This window comes from Bos grunniens, chromosome 15 (genome assembly GCF_055505025.1).
Source record: "Bos grunniens cultivar Pamir isolate PY7600 chromosome 15, Bosgru_T2T1.0, whole genome shotgun sequence".
Taxonomy (NCBI): domain Eukaryota; kingdom Metazoa; phylum Chordata; class Mammalia; order Artiodactyla; family Bovidae; genus Bos; species Bos grunniens.
Window position 1 is genome coordinate 51,342,563 of NC_141179.1, and position 9,579 is coordinate 51,352,141.

A 9,579-nucleotide genomic window follows, 5' to 3' on the forward strand; every position below is an offset into this window, starting at 1 on the left:
GAGGATTCTTAAACCATGTTCCAAAACCTTTTTAATTCAGTACCATTCTTTTTAATTTATTCAAGTACACTTTATATTTTTTAAGTAAACAAATTCTATTTTTAATTTCTTTTACACTGCAAAAGAATACAATGTTGTATTAGCTTCTACTGTACAACAAACTAAATATATCTCCACTTTCTTAGGATTCTTTTCCCATATAGGTCATTAGGGACTTTAAGAGAGTTCCTTGTGCTAGAGTAAGTCCTTATTAGTTAACTATTTTATGCACTTTATATTTTGTAATTCATCACTATAATCTCTCCATCTAAGCACCTGCAGCATTTTAATCCTCTGTCATATTTGCCTTGCCTGTCTCAACAAAGAGGAACTCAGAAACATATTACATTTTCCTCAAAATGGGTATTCTGGTGAAAATAATATCAGCTGGATAACATATTTCTATCTTCAGAAGAACATCCAACACTACCTAAAAACCTACTTCAATTTGGTGTTCCCATCACATGAAATGATAGCCTCAACAGATTATCCCCTCCAGTCACCAATCCTGACCCTGACTACCCACCAGCAGCAGAAAGACTAATGATAAAGCCCAAGGAATCTACCAGGAAAGAAACCCTCATGCTCATACCACCAGCACTTCCACATGCAGATATATACACATAATCACCTGTGGTGAAAGAAAATTGAGTGTTTCTAAATTACTACCCTCTCTCCTCTTCAGCAAGTCCTCTTATTTCACTTCAACATCTCTCTTGATCCCACATCTACTCCACCTGTCCAGAGCCACAACCCTACTCCTGGGTCCACTCTTTACCTCAGAAATTACTGTACTAACTGATACATCTCCAGGTCCACCCTTCACTCCAATATGCCTACAATGTGTAGAGAAAGTCATCTACTTGGTGACATAGCAAATAACCTAATTCAATCATGCCAACTCCCTCTCCTTTATTTTCTCCTTTAAGATACACAGGCCTTGGTGTTACTGCTGATCACAACCAAGAATAATTCATTTCCCAATAGTGAGGATGCACTTTCAGAGGAGCATAATACTCAAAACAGTGAATATTAAGCATGAACAAAATTCTTTTGAGGAAAGGATGCTTTTCTCCCTGGAATTTATAAAAGTTCAGTTTAATTCAGTGGCACAGTCATATCCGACTTTTTGTGACCCCATGGTGTGCAACACGCCTTGTGCAGGACTTCCTTGTCCATCACCAACTCCTGGAACTTACTTAAAATCATGTATTGAGTTGGTGATGCCATCCAACCATCTCATCCTCTGTCATCCCCATCTCTTCCCACCTTCAATCTTTCCCAGCATCAGGGTTTTTTCAATTGAGTCAGTTCTTTGCATCAGGATGCCAAAGAATTGGAGTTTCCGCTTTTTTAACATCACTCCTTCCAATGAATATCCAGGACTTATTTCCTTCAGAATTGTCTGGTTGTATCTCCTTGCAGTCCAAGGGACTCTCAAGAGTCTTCTCCAACACCACAGTTCAAAAGAATCAATTGTTTGGCACTTAGCCATCTTTATGGTCTGGCTCTCACATTCATACATGACTACTGGAAAAACCATAGCTTTGAGTAGATGGACCTCTGTTGGCAAAGTAATGTCTCTGCTTTTTGATATGCTTTCTAAGTTTTTCAATTTTTTTTTCCCCAAGGAGCAAGCATCTTTTAATTTCATAGCTGCAGTCGCCATCTGCAGTGATTTTGGAGCCCAAGAAAATAAAGACTCTTACTGTTTCCATTGTTTCCCCATCTATTTGCCATGGAGTGCTGGAACCAGATGCCATAATCATAGTTTTTTGAATGCTGAATAGAAAGCCAGCTTTCTCACTCTCCTCTTTCACCTTCATCAAGAGGCTCTTCAATTCCCCTTTGCTTTCTGCCAAAAGGATGGTGTCATCAGCATATCTGAGGTTATTGATAGTTCTCCCTGCAATCTTGATTCCAGCATGTGTTTCATCCAGCTTGGCATTTCACATGATGTACTCTTCATAGAAGGTAAACAAGCAGGGTGAAAATATACAGCCTTGACATACTCCTTTCCCAATTTGGAGCCAGTCTGGTTCTAACTGTTGCTTCTTGACCTGCATACAGGTTTTTCAGGAAGCAGTAACAGTGTCTGGTATTCCCATCTCTTGAAGAATTTTCCACAGTTTGTTGTGATCAACACAGTCAAAGGCTTTACTGTACTGTAGCCAATGAAGCAGAAATAGATATTTTGATACTTAATGATTAAACTATTATTATTTAGTCTTGTTAGATGGACTGTTCTCCTTTATTTCTGCATTCTCTCGCTTCATGATTAAGCTTATCGTTTAGCTAATTTTTTTCAGAGACAAAAGCAGGCAGAGCACATAGTGGGGAAAGACCATAGGGTCCTGTTCTGTTTCACTTTGACCCCAAGATCTTGCTATACAAGGTTTGTTAGACACCTTCAGGTTTGTGTCACTACTCTAATAAAATTTCATGCTGTATGTAGCTTCTGACTACCTTTTCATTTATGCATGGTGTTTCTTTGACAATATCTTTATCTTTTGAATGTCCTGCTTCCCTTGTATTCTTGATGCCCTGTTTTGAACAAATTCTCACAGCTCCCAAGTATCAATCGAGGCTCAGAAACCCCTGCTTTGAGTCAGCTGTTCTCATCTGAAGGGCTTTGTACATCCCAGATCTCTGGGATCCACTCCCAGATTTTCCAATTTGGTGGCCTGAGGTCCAAAGTTACCTTACCCCACATTCTGGATCAATGTTAATGTCCTGGCTTTGGGACTCCTACTTGGAGAAGATCAAGTCTGTTCACTGAGGTAGGATTCCTTCAATGTGACAATCACTACAATTCACAGAGGCACAGAGACAAAAAGTCTGTGAGTTTCTAAATGGATGCTTCTTCTGAATGATTTTGAAGAGACAAGACTGTGTCTCCTTACTGTTTGGTGTACAGTTCATAATTTTTAGGTCTATAACCTTGGTAGGTCACCTCTGCAAACTGACAAACGGAATTTAAAATTACTATATTTCAGCATAGAGTGTTCAGAGAGAGCTGTACTAGAAAACATGGGAAAGCCATGGAGGTGGCTCCAGTCCCTGAAGGAACATTATGAACTCAAGAAAATCAAATGGAGGATGTGGGTGTTTTGAAACTCCTGCAACACTAACAAGAGGGGTGTTTTCCAAACAGTTGCTTTGTACACTGGTGAATCTTGTTATTATTTATGGGCAAAATTATGTGCTTCCCCCATAATTTAACAAAATTACAATCCTATGTTATCAATTGTAGAAAATAAATATGAAACAACTCTTGCAATTATACATATAATGAATTTACTGCAAGTTTGAAAACTTCAAACACACTTTTCATATGCATGTTCTTGGTTCAGTAGAGAGAATGATGAAAAGCTTGGAAGTAGCCTGGACACATTGTCTTATATGCACAGTAGCCTCTTCCAAATATGGCCCAGAGGATGAAGTGGAGATTACAAAACACTCCAACCAGGGAGCCAGACCAGGGTGGAGAGCAGACGTTCAGGTAATTGAATTACAAAACTTAGCCTCATATACACAGGCACATACAGGGTTAACTGTACCTGGCAAAGGACTCTGGGGTGGCAAGGAAGCCGGATGGGCACCTCCTGGCAGTCGAATTGGGTGATTGGATCACTGGGTTGTTCTGGTCACCCCACTTGGTCCACTATCTCAATCCAATCACTCAAGAGTTAAGCCAATCACCAAATCAAGAGGTCTCCACCCACCTTGGGCCCATGCCTCCATATGAAGGCCTTCTCTCTTCTCTGATTCAAATGCTCATTACAAAAGTGGACCCAGCCGGTCATCTCCCTGGCCTTCAGAGTCCCCCTCAGACCCTGAAGTCCTCCTGTCCAGCTGGAGTCCCAAGAGACTGCCGCCATGCCCTCCTCCCCACTCAGGGTGGCTGTGGTCTGCATGAGCAATGTCAACAGGAGCATGGAAGCCCACCGCGTCCTCAGCAAGAATGGGTTCCATGTCAGGTCTTTTTGGAGCCGGATCCCATGTGAGGCTCCCAGGAGGGGCACGCAACCCACCAGTGCGCTACAACTTCTCCACATCCTATAAGAAGATGCACAGCTACCTCTTCTCTAAACACCAAAAGCACTACAAAAGGAATGGAGTCTTACACATCCTGAAAAGAAATGAGAGAATCAAGCCTGGCCCAGAAAGGTTTCAAGAGTGCCCAGATCCCTTTGACATCATCTTCACCTGTGGGCAGAGGGCCTATAACCGGGTGGTGGCCAACCTGTGTGCCAGGGATCAGGAGATGTGGCAGCCTGTGCCGGTCGTCAATGTGGACATAGACAACACCCTGGAGGCAGCCAGCCTTGGAGCCTCGATCATCTGTGAGCTCTGCCAGGGTCTCCAGCAGGCAGATGACACGCAAAGTCGTCTGGCCGAGCTGCTCCAGGCAACAAAGGAGAAAACAGGAAGGAGCTTTCTGCACACGGTCTGCTTCTACTGAGGAAGCATCTTGGCTGGTTTCAGCTCCTTTGTCGGTAAGAACCCGTGCCTGGACTCTTGAGTTGCTGGGTATTTTCTGGGAGAGGCTTCTTCAAAGCCGTTTCTGCTAAAGGCCATCTATGTATGATCTATTGTCAGGTACACCCCACCCAGTGAAGGAGGTGGAGGAGGAGAGCATCACACGGCACGGGGAACATGGAACACTGGTAGACATGCGAACCCTTCCAATGTGGGGAACAACAGTGTGGAACTGGACCTGGAAGGAAGAACTCAGTGCTCACAAGGTTCTGCAAGGATGTTAATCTCGAGGACCCTCTTTTCTGGATGGACTATCAAGGCTGATCACAGAGCCAGGGACAAGCAATGCATTGAAGGATATTCTGAGAAAAAGGAACAGTGTCTATTTTATTGATCTATATGAATACTAATTTCCTTTTGTCCTTTCGTTGTGGTGTATCGATACAATGGGTTGTTTTTTCTTAAGTGGGATGGGAATAACATTGAGTGGAAATTATATTGAATTTGAAATATTTTTGCTTTTAGATTGTATGTCTTTGATGAATGCCTGCTTTATTAGAAACTCAGGGTAGATCAGGTGTAGTTTTTTGGGGGGAAAATCCAAGCATGATTTGTTTAATCCAATAATGTATTTATGAAATAAATTATAAATTGGTGTATTCCATGGTCGCATTTATTGCTAAAATCCAAGCCCTATCTGTTGAACTGTGTACCTTATTTAAATAAAACAAAATGAAATAAATCAAAATAATACTCTTTAAGAAAAGGTATCCTCTATGACTCACTTCCCAGAATATTGGAAATAAAAGCGAAAATAAACAAATGGGACCTAATTAAACTTAAAAGCTTTTGCACAACAAAGGAAACTCTAAGCAAGGTGAAAAGACAGCCTTCAGAATGGGAGAAAATAATAGCAAATGAAGCAACTAATAAACAACTAATCTCAAAAATATACAAGCAACTCCTACAGCTCAATTCCAGAAAAATAAATGACCCAATCAAAAAATGGGCCAAGGAACTAAATAGACATTTCTCCAAAGAAGACATACAGATGGCTAACAAACACATGAAAAGATGCTCAACATCACTCATTATCAGAGAAATGCAAAGCAAAACCACTATGAGGTACCATTTCACGCCAGTCAGAATGGCTGCTATCCAAAAGTCTACAAGCAATAAATGCTGGAGAGGGTGTGGAGAAAAGGGAACCCTCTTACACTGTTGGTGGGAATGCAAACTAGTACAGCCACTATGGAGAACAGTGTGGAAATTCCTTAAAAAACTGGAAATAGAACTGCCATACGACCCAGCAATCCCACTGCTGGGCATACACAGTGAGGAAACCAGAATTGAAAGAGACATGTGTACCCCAATGTTCATCGTAGCACTGTTTATAATAGCCAGGACATGGAAGCAACCTAGATGTTCATAAGCAGATGAATGGATAAGAAAGCTGTGGTACATATACACAATGGAGTATTATGCAGCCATTAAAAAGAATACATTTGAATCAGTTCTAATGAGGTGGATGAAACTGGAGCCTATTATACAGAGTGAAGTAAGCCAGAAAGAAAAACACCAATACAGTATACTAACACATATATATGGAATTTAGAAAGATGGTAACGATAACCCTGTGTACAAGACAGCAAAAGAGACACAGATGTATAGAACAGTCTTTTGGACTCTGCGGGAGAGGGAGAGGGTGGGATGATTTGGGAGAATGGCATTGAAACATGTATAATATCATATATGAAATGAATCACCAGTCCAGCTTCAATGCAGGATACAGATGCTTGGGGCTGGTGCACTGGGACGACGCAAAGGGATGGTATGGGGAGGGAGGTGGAAGGGGGGGGTTCAGGATGAGGAACATGTGTATGCCTATGGTGGATTCATGTTGATGTATGGCAAAACCAATACAAAATTGTAAAGTAATTAACCTGCAATTAAAATAAATAAATTTATATAAAAAGAAAAAAGAGAAAAGGTGTCTTCTCATTTGTGCTAGGGGATGGATCTTACCAACTGGGTGTCTTGATTTCTTTTTTTCAAAGCCTAGAAATCCCATGTAGAAAAGCATTCTTTTCTCTTGAGAATTTACTTCTTGCTTCAAACATTTGTTGTTTTGTGTTTTGTGTTCCTCTGAAAACGGATCCTCATTGCTCGGCAGTGAAACATTCTTGGTCCTGACCAGAGGTGCCAAGTCTTGTGTGACTCACAGGAGAAAATAAAGAAGAGGTAGTTGGGATGGTGAAGTAGTTTACTCACTATCAGAAAGTAAGTGTGGACTTTGTTATCCATGTAGGTGACATGGAGTGCCATGGGTCTGGAGGGATCAGGGAGTACAGGACATCCTGAGGACAGGAGTGCACTGAGAAGTAGGGAGATGGCTCTGCATAGGGGGAGAAGCTGTGGGAGCAGAGGCAGGTGCTGGAGTTGAAAAGACTTGATGAAGAGAAGAGAGAGGGATGGATATAGAAGCACTCTCAATTTCTGTCTTTCCCCACATGTGAGCAGGTGCATCTATATCTGAAGAGGGCAGTGGTAGGGAGATGACGGTTTTCTTTCCTGGTAGAGTCAGTGGTATTCAAGATCAGTCTCTCATCTGATGGGGGACAGTCACGGTCAGGAATGGAGAGGGAGTAGGAGTCGGCTGAGATCATCTTTTCCAGTGATAGGACCACAAAATTGAAGTAGGGAGATTTAGGAGCCCTTTGAAAGAAAGAGAAATGATTTTTCCAGGTGAACTTATTTTGCCAGAAAATCCACATGCAGAAAAAGCTGTTGGTTGAATTCCTGTCTGTAGGGATATGCAGGAGGCAAATATGAGAGAGTGCAACTGGTTCAAAGTGCTGTAGATGTTACACAGGAGCGATTATAGTAATGCCACTTAACATAGTAGGTATCCATGGAAAAATAAAGGGAATGGAACTGGATGAAATCCATGCTGAAGCATAGTTTGTCTAAGAGATATTAGAGTTGAAAAAAAATAAAAGATTAGAAGGTGGGTGGTTGAAGGTTGGTGAATATCCTGCTTTGGATTTTGATGTAGTGGCAGAGATCTGGGTGGAAGTATGGAAACTGCTGTCACAGGGGAGTGTGGAGAAAAAGGCAGCTGGGGAAGAAGTGACAATACCAGATTTTGTTGGTGTTGAATGGGTGATGTGTGCACTTGTAGAGTTTGTTAAGTATTTGACCTGTATCTATTGATTTTACATCCAAAATTAACAGAATATGGGCTTCCTCAGAGTGGTAAGTCCAGAAAGACAGAAGATAACTTTGAGAAGAGATTGTGTCTACAGGATTGATTTAAAAAAAAAAAAAAGAAAGAAAGAAAAGAGGTAGTAATCATAAAAAAGATGTTGACATCATTCAAAAGAGAACTGACTCTAAAGGAAATCAATCTTCATATAAATGAAAACATATTCAAGATTATCTCAAGGTGAAAAAACAGGGACGGTGTCCAATTAAATAGTGCTCAGAATTGGCAGAAAGTGAAAGAAACCCTGCCCTGTAAGGTCTCCTCTATCAGCACTGCAGACATCAGGAAGGCTTATGGAGTGACACAGGAGCACTGCTCTAGCACTAAGAGCTCAACTGTTGGCTGCCACAGTGCTGGCATGCTGAACAAGAACCCCCCATCCCCACCCTGAGTCTCAGAGAGAAATTCAGGAGCACACAAAGCAGATGAGAAGTAGAGGTTTTCCCCACTGTGTGACCCTAGAGCCATCCTATGAAGAGAAAGAACCATGATGAAATTACTTCCTCCTGTAGTATCATGAATGTAGTTTGGACTCTGAGATCTTTCTTCTCTCTCTCTCTCTCTCTCTCTCTCTCTCTCTCTCTCTCTCTCTGCTTTTCCTGGCAGGATGAGTTAGGTCTCAGGCAGTGACTGTTAAAAAACATTTTCACATCATATTTGAGAGCTGACTACCTTTTCAGGTGTGCCTGGCCTTTTCTCTAATCTGGCTTTTCTCTTCAGAATATTCAACCTCCCATCTAGAGGCAGTGCTTCTCAGGGACTTCCGAGGTTCAGTCAAGTTTCTGAAATCTCTGTTACTAATCAACTTGCTCCCAATCTTTAGTGCACATCCCTGCAATCCAATTCAGTGGTCTGGGAGTCCAATTCCCAGGTTAAACAAGCTCCCCTTCAGTTCATGCTGATGCTTTGGGGGTCACACTTTGAGTAGACTTGGGCTGTTTACTGACATAGGACTCTTTGCACTCAGAGAATCACTGCAATGGACAGAACATTCAGTCTGTGGCTCTATGAAGAGATCTCTGCCCTCGCCATTTTGAAGTGACAGCATTAAGTCTCCTTAGTGGTCAATGTCCCGACCCCAAGTTTAATATCTGTACAGTTGCTTCATCAGCTATGCAAATGGAGAAAAGCAATGAAAAGGCTCCTATTTTGAGTATGGAGTGTTCAGACTGAGCTGCTTTTAGAGACAAGATAAGGGAGGAGGATCAGGTCGGTTCGCTCCAGAATTCTGATGAATTGAAGAAAAGAGAAAGGAGAAAATGCGGTGTTCTTGCAACTTGTGAAACCCTATCAAATGGCAGTAATATTTTCCAGAGGTTGCTACTGACATCGGTGCATGCTTTTTTGACTGATAGAAAGAACCATGAATGTCTTCCTAGGATTTAGCACAACTGCTCTACTGGAGTATCAACTCTAACATGAAAATCTGGGGAACAACCACTGTGATTCTTTGCATCATTGGATTAGGAGGCTCAGGAATTTCAAAGACCTTTTCCACATGCATGTCTTCAGCTCTTTGGAAGGCTGGTGAGAAGCCAGTGAGTAGTCTAGTTGTTTGGCCTGATACCAATTCTAGCCCCATACACACAGGCACAGATGGAGTTAACTGGAGATGGCAAAATGCTCAGGAAGGGGTGGGGGTTGTGTGGGCACCCACTGAGGTTGGGTGATTGCATCACTGGGATTATTCTGAAAACAGCACTGGGTTCTCTGCTCCCAGCCGACCGTTCAAATCCAATCAGTCAAGAGTTAAGCCAATCATCAATCAAGATTTCTCCTCCCACTGAGGACAA

The 9,579-nt window shown here is 41.9% G+C and overlaps 1 pseudogene across 1 annotated transcript; it reads left to right on the forward strand.

The window, feature by feature from the left end:
• The first annotated feature begins 3,320 nt into the window (after nucleotides 1-3,320).
• On the forward strand, nucleotides 3,321-5,572 carry LOC147358173 (RNA polymerase II subunit A C-terminal domain phosphatase SSU72 like protein 3 pseudogene; annotated as a pseudogene). The gene is made up of 2 exons (XR_015141549.1): nucleotides 3,321-4,538; nucleotides 4,642-5,572. The product of XR_015141549.1 is annotated as an RNA polymerase II subunit A C-terminal domain phosphatase SSU72 like protein 3 pseudogene (transcript).
• Nucleotides 5,573-9,579: the final 4,007 nt, after the last annotated feature.